Source organism: Triturus cristatus, chromosome 1_2 (genome assembly GCF_964204655.1).
Source record: "Triturus cristatus chromosome 1_2, aTriCri1.1, whole genome shotgun sequence".
In the NCBI taxonomy this organism is placed as follows: domain Eukaryota; kingdom Metazoa; phylum Chordata; class Amphibia; order Caudata; family Salamandridae; genus Triturus; species Triturus cristatus.
This window is the reverse complement of record NC_140580.1, coordinates 261,372,749-261,380,098: the sequence shown is the minus strand read 5'-3', so window position 1 is coordinate 261,380,098 and position 7,350 is coordinate 261,372,749. Positions and strand designations below refer to the sequence as shown.

Genomic DNA, 7,350 nt, shown 5'->3' with positions numbered 1-7,350 from the left:
TTGCGCCAACCCTCCAGCCATTCCTGTGCGTCCTCCAGAGTCATAAAAAACCATGCTTTACCTTCGGCTTCCACCCTGAATTTCGCGGGGAACAGCATTGAGTATTTAATCCCACGATCGCAAAGTGTCTTTTTGACTTCAAGAAAGCCACGGCGCTGCTTCGTGACTGCTGCCGTATAATCTGGAAAGATGGTGATGGTTGCGTTGTCGAGACATAAGGGAGGAGCAGTACGTGCGGCCTGCAGTATCACGTCTCTATCCACGTAATTAAAAATACGAGCCAAAATTGGGCGTGGGGGTCCCCGGTTTCGGTCTGCCTCCTGGGACCCGATGCGCCCTTTCAACAGAGAAGTAGTTGAAGAGGCCCCGTGGCTGGAGATGGTTTATAATGAGATCTTCGACAAACCGGTCTAGGGCTGGGCCACCTGTTCGTTCCGGCACACCTATAAGGCGGATGTTATTTCTTCTCAACCGCCCTTCCTGGTCCTCCAGCTTCACAGCTAGTAGCTTGTTGTCCGCCGTGGGATGCACTTGTTTCTTGGGTGTGGTCGTGTCATTCGTTAAGGTTGTCGCCGTGGCCTCCACCTCTGATACTCTGGTGGTCATTTTGTTAAAATTGGCTCGGATTAATGAGAGTTCCACTGACAGAGTCCCAATGCGTGAGTCCAGGGACATGTGCACGTTATTCAACGAAGCCATTATGTCTTGTAGTGTCACCTCATGGGTTTCTGTGTTTTTCGAGCATGGCGCAGGTGCAGCATCCTGGTCCGTGGGGTCCGACTGTGATTTTGTGTAGGCATACTTTTAGAGCTTCGCCTGGTTCAGACCTTTTGTATTCCTGCCGCTCATCTTTGCTGTGGGTGAAGTGCGCATGGAGGTTGGAGTCAGGGGTGGTAGCCACCGCCACCTGCCAGAGGGTTATTACAACCCAAGCGGCCTGTCGGGTTTTGCACCCCCGTCCCTCCTGTACTCTGCTGCTCTTAATATTCCAAGACTGGCACTGTCTGCTTGAACCCACTTTATATACACACGCAAGGAATGGCTTTCGCACTGTCAGTCATGACTGAATTGCCGTTGGTAGGGATCCCCTTCCTCCCTGTCAACATGGCGTCGTTCACCACGCTGTTTTGCCCCCTGCTGATGTGCGAGGGTTAATTACCCAGTCTGCAGGTGCACTTCCAGCTTACTATATGGCTGTGATTTTGCCGTAGCTATGTTTTGTTCACCTTTCTTGAAGTGTGGGGGGTTGCGAGTATCACACCCGTACGGCCGCTCCACAAACCCCGCCTCATGCACTGGCGGGAGTTGCATCGGGTCTATGGAGCGGTGGTTATTCTTCCGCCGCTTTTCTGCCAGTGCCATGTAGCTAAATACGTTGCGGGGGGATGAGTGTCATGTTGTCTGGAATCGGAGTGAATATGCAGCTTCTCTCATTCGCCGCTGGCCAGCCACACCTCGCGCCTCTATTCGCCTGGCTCGTTGAGGCGCCGCAGTCGGCTTCGCTTCTACTTTAGTCCCCGGCTCACCTCGCCGTGGCAGGCCCCGTTTCGTCGTCCAGCTGTCCATGCCATAGGGATCGTTCAAACGGCTTCAGACCTGGACCCACGGGCACTCAGAGTCTTCGGATATCGCTGGCAGACTGTTTGAGGTGAGAAAACCGCCGGATAACTGTGCGGATTGACGGGGGAGGTTTCGTGGACCCCGGAGCCTCCCTAGGCTGTGGCCATTTTCGACGGCTGCTAGCCACGCCCCCAGGCATGTATTTTTAATACTGCACTTCTCCATCATTATTTAGGAAGGTTAATAATCACGCACACATACGAGAAGCCGCCGATAACACTACATACTTACGCAGCATTGTCCTTTGTTTGTTTTTACACTTTCCTTCCCCAGACGCTACTCGCACTGACAAGGGAATTGACTGCAGCTGCGGTCTCAGGAAGATACTTAAAGCCCGCGAAAACCATTACGATCATCGACGGAGTTCCTGTAATGGCCAAGTAGGTTTGAGCTGCGGGCCCTGAGCTGGATTGAAGTAAGTGGGTAAGATGGAGGGTTATTCGTGACAATCCCCAGCCTCTGGGAGTCACGTCCGAGAAACTGACGGGGTCCTTTCTCACTCGCCTTTTCTTTAATCATTACCAGAGTGTTACAAATAGCCGAACCCCCTCCAGTAAGAATCATGTGTTTCTCATGTCTCCCTCAAACAAAGCAGTCACAATATGTATTCTGCCGCTTGAATGTATAGCACGGTACTACATATTTCTCAATCGGCACATCTGAATCACTCGCCGACACACCTCGGAATTTACTCCGATTTTTACACACGCACGACGATATGAAATCACTAAATATTAGTGCTCTACCTGATATCAACTCATTTTATATATGTCTCTCTGTTTGTTTGTCCTTTTTTTTACTTCCAGAGGTATAAACCGAGAAAACCATCCTCTTACATTCACCGCCCCTTAGCGCGTGAGTCACATAGGAGCATTCCAAACACTGTTGTATACCCCTATACTGTATCGCTACTCACACATAGGTCCTGATGAAAGCCAGAATTAATACAAGGCCTGGCTGAAACTAGTTGACCACACTGGATGTGGGAGCCAATAATCACCTCCAAACACATCCACAGCCTTGCTTTTAACACTGCCAAGGGCCCATGATTAAATAACCCTTGCGGACTTTGGGACCATTAGGACAGTATTTAAATCTACACCCTTACCACCATCACTGCACATTCACTTAACAAAATCCGCTCCGCTGTAAACAGACATCGCATCACACCCCAGGCACACTCGGTGCCCTGGGTGGGGCCCGATGATGAACGATGCCACCAACTAGGTTTGTGGGTGGGGGCCTTCATAAAAAACGATTGTTTTTTCTGACACACATTACATGAGTTTAACATAATAGCTAGCTCCTTTTGATTATCTATAAACTTGGACGGTGCCCAGAGCAAAGCCTTGCTGAGCCAGTGAGAGAAAATAGTAAACCTTGGGATAAGGGTGTAGAAAGGAGGTCTACATTTCTGGAGACTGCAGTTTTATACTGTCTTGGTTGAGGGACGACTGGCTGCCAGAATGACACTGCAGGCTTCAGAGGGAAAGTCAAAATCTGTCAGCGCTCAATCTACAAGCATTAAGGGGGAGCGTGCACAGGTTCGGGTGCTAGATCCTGCCTTTTTGCTGCAATAGAAGATCCTCCCAAAGGGGCAACCCAATTGGAGGACCGATGCTCATGCTTAGGAGGTTGGGATGCCACACTCCCTATGCCTAATCCTGGGCCACAAGAACAACTGGGGCCTGGTCGTTCCTGATCTTCTTGAGAATTCTGAGCAGGAGTGGTATTGACAGAAAGGTGTACAGGATAAATGAGCTGCACTTGAGATGAAAGGCATCTCAAAACGAGAGCCAAAACTCCAGCATGCAGACTTGCTGACATTGCATGTTCTCAGAGGTGGCAAATTGATCTAGCCAAGGTTCTCCCCAGTTTTGAAAAAACTTGCACCACCTTCAGATGAAGCCGCCATTCATGTTCTGCTAGGCATTGACGGCTGAGTTTGTCTGCTCTGGCGTTCAGAGAGCCTGCCAGGTGTTGAACCATCAAGGAAATGCCCTGACATTCCAGCCATGTCCAGAGATGAAGAGCCTCATGGCACATGGTTCACAATCCCTCTCCACCCTCTTTGTTGCAGTACCAAATGGCAGTGAACATCTGCACTAGCCTCACCTTGATCAAAGGAAGAAAGGCTTTTAATGCCAGTCGTATTGTCCTCAGCTCCAACAAGTTGATGTGGAGCTGGGACTCCGCCGGAGACCATAGTCCTCTGATCGCTGATGCTCCCATATGGCCGCCACAGTCAAGGAGTGACACATCTGTCACTACAGTCAGCTCTGGATGGGGAAGGGAGGGGGGTCGGCTGCTGACCCAATTGCGCTTTTTAAGCCACCATTGCAGGTCTTTGGCAGTTCCCTCCGATATCTGCACCAGGTCGGAGCGATTCCCTTGATGCTGAGCCCACTAGAACTTAGGTCCCACTGCAGAGCCCGCATAGGCCAATGGGCACGTTTCACCAGCAGGATGCAGGAGACCGTGATGCCCAGCAACCTCAGTCAGTCTCACCCAAATCCAAGGTAGAGGAAGAAACATCTGAATCATAGCCTGAATATCCTAGACTTGCTTTTCGGGAGGAAAGGCTCAAAACTGCACTGTTTCCAGAACACCTCTGACAAAACTAAACCTCAGAGCGAGTAAGGTGTGACTTTGGCATGTTTATAGTTAACCCCAGAAAGCGCAGGAGGTCCGTTGTAGTCTGGAAGTGGGAGAGGTATGCCTGGGGTGAGTCCGCCATTAGCAGCCAGTCGTCGATGTAGAAGACTGAAATCCCCGACCTTCAGAGATGTGCTGCAACCACCACCATCACTTTGGTGAACACCCGAGGGGCACTGGTGAGGCCAAAAGGGAGCACAGCAAACTGGGAGTGCTTGTGGTCTACTGTGAACCACAGGTAGCACCTGAAGCAGGCAGGACGAGGATGTGGAAATAGGTGTCCTGCAAGTCTAGTGCTACCATCCAGTCTCCTGGGTCGAGGGCAGACAGGACCTGAGCTAACATGAGCAGCTTGAATTTATCATTCTTCAGGAAGGGATTGAGATGGCTCAGGACTAGAATGGGATGTTAATGTTAAGAAGGATTTGTAGAGCGCACATACACCGATTGGTTTCATGGCGCTATAGTAAGCTATGTGCGTTACACATGAAGGGGTCAGTTGTAGGCTTGTGCAAATAGCCACGTCTTGAGGGACCTCCTAAACTGCAGGAGGTCAGGGGTCAATGGGATGAAGTCCTCTGTCCGTTTTGGGCACTAGAAAGCAGTAGGAAATAGCAATCACGACCTGCTTCTGTTGCCGGCATCATCTCTATGGCTCCTTTGGCTAGAAGGGCCTGAACTTCCTGACAGAGCAGGGAGGTATGTTCCTCGTCAGCCGGTCGTAATTGGTTGCATGGGTGGTGGGGTTTCCAGAAAGGGAGTGGAGTAACCTCGCTGGATAATCTGAAGCACCCATTGGTCTGATGGTATGGACCTCAAGCGGTGCAGGTGATGGAGGATCTTGCCACCTACTGGATTCCCATGATGCATGTGGGCAAGCTAAATGGGTTTGAAGGCTGTGGTTGCTGGAAAGGGGGGTAGCAGACTAGGTCAACCTCTGGCTAGGAGTCCCATGTTGTCTGTGGAACCCACGGGCATGAAAAGGCGTGAAGTGTGTTAGCCTTGGTTGCTGAGAGGAAAAGGACATTGTGGTAGCCCCATCTATAGCCACAGAGGAATAAAAGGCAGACTGGGGATGGCAATGGGCCATGGAAAGGCCCAAGGACCTGGCCGTAGCCCGGATGTTCTTTTTTTAAACCTGCCTTTATTGAATGTAGTACGGTACAAAACCTGGCATTACAGCGCATTCAACCTTGGTACAGGTATTATTACAAGTCAATAGTCACCCTTTATAAGAGTGGCAATATAAATACAACAGCTTTTGGGGTTGGTTATCGTCCCTCCCCTGCTATGGTCATCAAATGTCTGCACAATTTCCCATTCAGTAATCCGCTCAGTAGCTACTGAGCTCTGACTGCCCTTAAAATGCTCCAGCGCGGAGTCTGCGTGTTCGCCAAAAAGGCAGGAGCCATCAAAGTGCATGTCCATAAGGGAAGCTTGAACATCCCTGGAGTAGCCAATAGTTCTCAGCCAGAAATGGCTCCTTAAGGCCACTGACGATGCAATTGTGCTGCCCAGCGAGTCGGTCATATCCAAACTGCAGTGAACAGTGAACTTTGATAATCCCTTCCATCTGTAATTGCCTGTGATAGTACGGCTCGGACCTCATGAGCAGCACTTGGGTAACTGAATCCCAGACTTTGTTAGTGTACAGGCCCAAGAGACATGCAGTCTTTACTGACTGCAGTGCTAGGTTAATGGAAGAAAACAGTCTTGCCAAAGGTATCCAGCCTCTTGGATTCCCTATCCGGTGGAGTGGCAGGGAATGCCCAACGGTTGACTCTGGAAGTGGAGACTTGGTGGTTCTCCAGAGTGGGGTGCTGGGTGAGGAAACTGGGGTCCCCAGGAGCAGGCGGATGGCAGCGGGCAATTCTCCTGTGCGCAGGAGCTTGTGTGCAGGGCTTGGACCAGGCCCCAAGCAGTAGATCAGTGAGGACCTCATTAAATAGAAGGAGCGGTTAAGAGGAAGCAACTCCAGGACGAAGCAATTCTGTCAAGATGTTCGTCACTGATGCCACTGAGAGAACCAGAAGGTCAAGAGCTTCAGCTACCTTTTTTTCACCACCATAGCAAAAGAAGCCCCTTCCTCCATAGCCTTTGCAGGAGGAGAGACCAATCCAGTGTCAAATGAGGTGCCCAAACCACTGGAATCTGCCAGTTCCTCGTACCAGTTGTCCTCAATTTCCTCAAGTGGGTTTTAACCGAAAGGGTCCTGAGACCCCTCCCAATTGTCTCACTCTCCAGTCCTATCATAAGGAAAAGATACTGTCTCCAATTGGAAGAATGGCCCTTGTTGGCAGCAGAGTCAGAGTTGGGTGAGGCCTATTTAGCTGCGTGTCAGAGTCAGAAATTATAATGGGGTCAGTGGTGCCAGGAACGACAATACTGGAGTGGACTACGCGGAAGGTCGAGCTCTCGCAGGAGAAGTCGCTCTGTATCTGACCCCAGATCCATGGGGCCCAACTGGCACTGAGGGCGAACCTGCTGGTCTAAATCCAGTGGGTACTCCCTCCAAATCCTTTGGGCTCGAAGGCGCTCCAGTGGGGTCGGAACGCCCAAATATGAGGTGCATGGCCTCATAAAATTCCTTGAGTTGAGCGGGGTCACTCCAACGCTCGGAAACACTGCAAGGCATGCAGTGGAACCAGAAACAGGATTCATGGAAAATGCATGGGAGTGAGGCCTAGATTTTTGTCAGTGTTCCTGTGCGTAGTCTGAAGGCTTACACGGTGAAGTCGAAGAGTGCTTTGACTTCATCCGTTTGTGGTGGGACTTACCGGAAGAAGATTTTGATCTTGAAATGTCGTGATAAGCTCCACGAGCGACTCTGGGACCTTCCACGCAAGTAGGATCGTGATCGTTGTAGGGTTGTCCAACATCAGATGGCAAGGAGCTTCAGGGAGAACTCCCTCAACGCCTTTCAGTGCATGGCACAGTAGTCTTTGCAAGTCGTTGTCCCACTCAAAGCACCAAAGACAAACCAGAACTGGATCTGTTACAGACAGTGGCCTGTGACAGGCACCACAGGGTTTGAAACCCTTAGATTTTTGGGGGACATCCTTGTCACACCAGGAG

At 50.7% G+C, this 7,350-nt stretch overlaps 1 long non-coding RNA gene across 2 annotated transcripts in view; it reads left to right on the top strand.

Moving 5' to 3' along the window:
• The first annotated feature begins 1,479 nt into the window (after positions 1-1,479).
• Positions 1,480-7,350, top strand: part of LOC146867125 (uncharacterized) — a 68,952-nt gene continuing 63,081 nt past the window's right edge. For both annotated transcript variants that reach the window (XR_014961081.1, XR_014961080.1), the window contains exons 1-2: positions 1,480-1,648; positions 1,894-2,035. This is a non-coding gene — a long non-coding RNA (uncharacterized LOC146867125). The remainder of the gene's footprint in view (positions 1,649-1,893; positions 2,036-7,350) is intronic.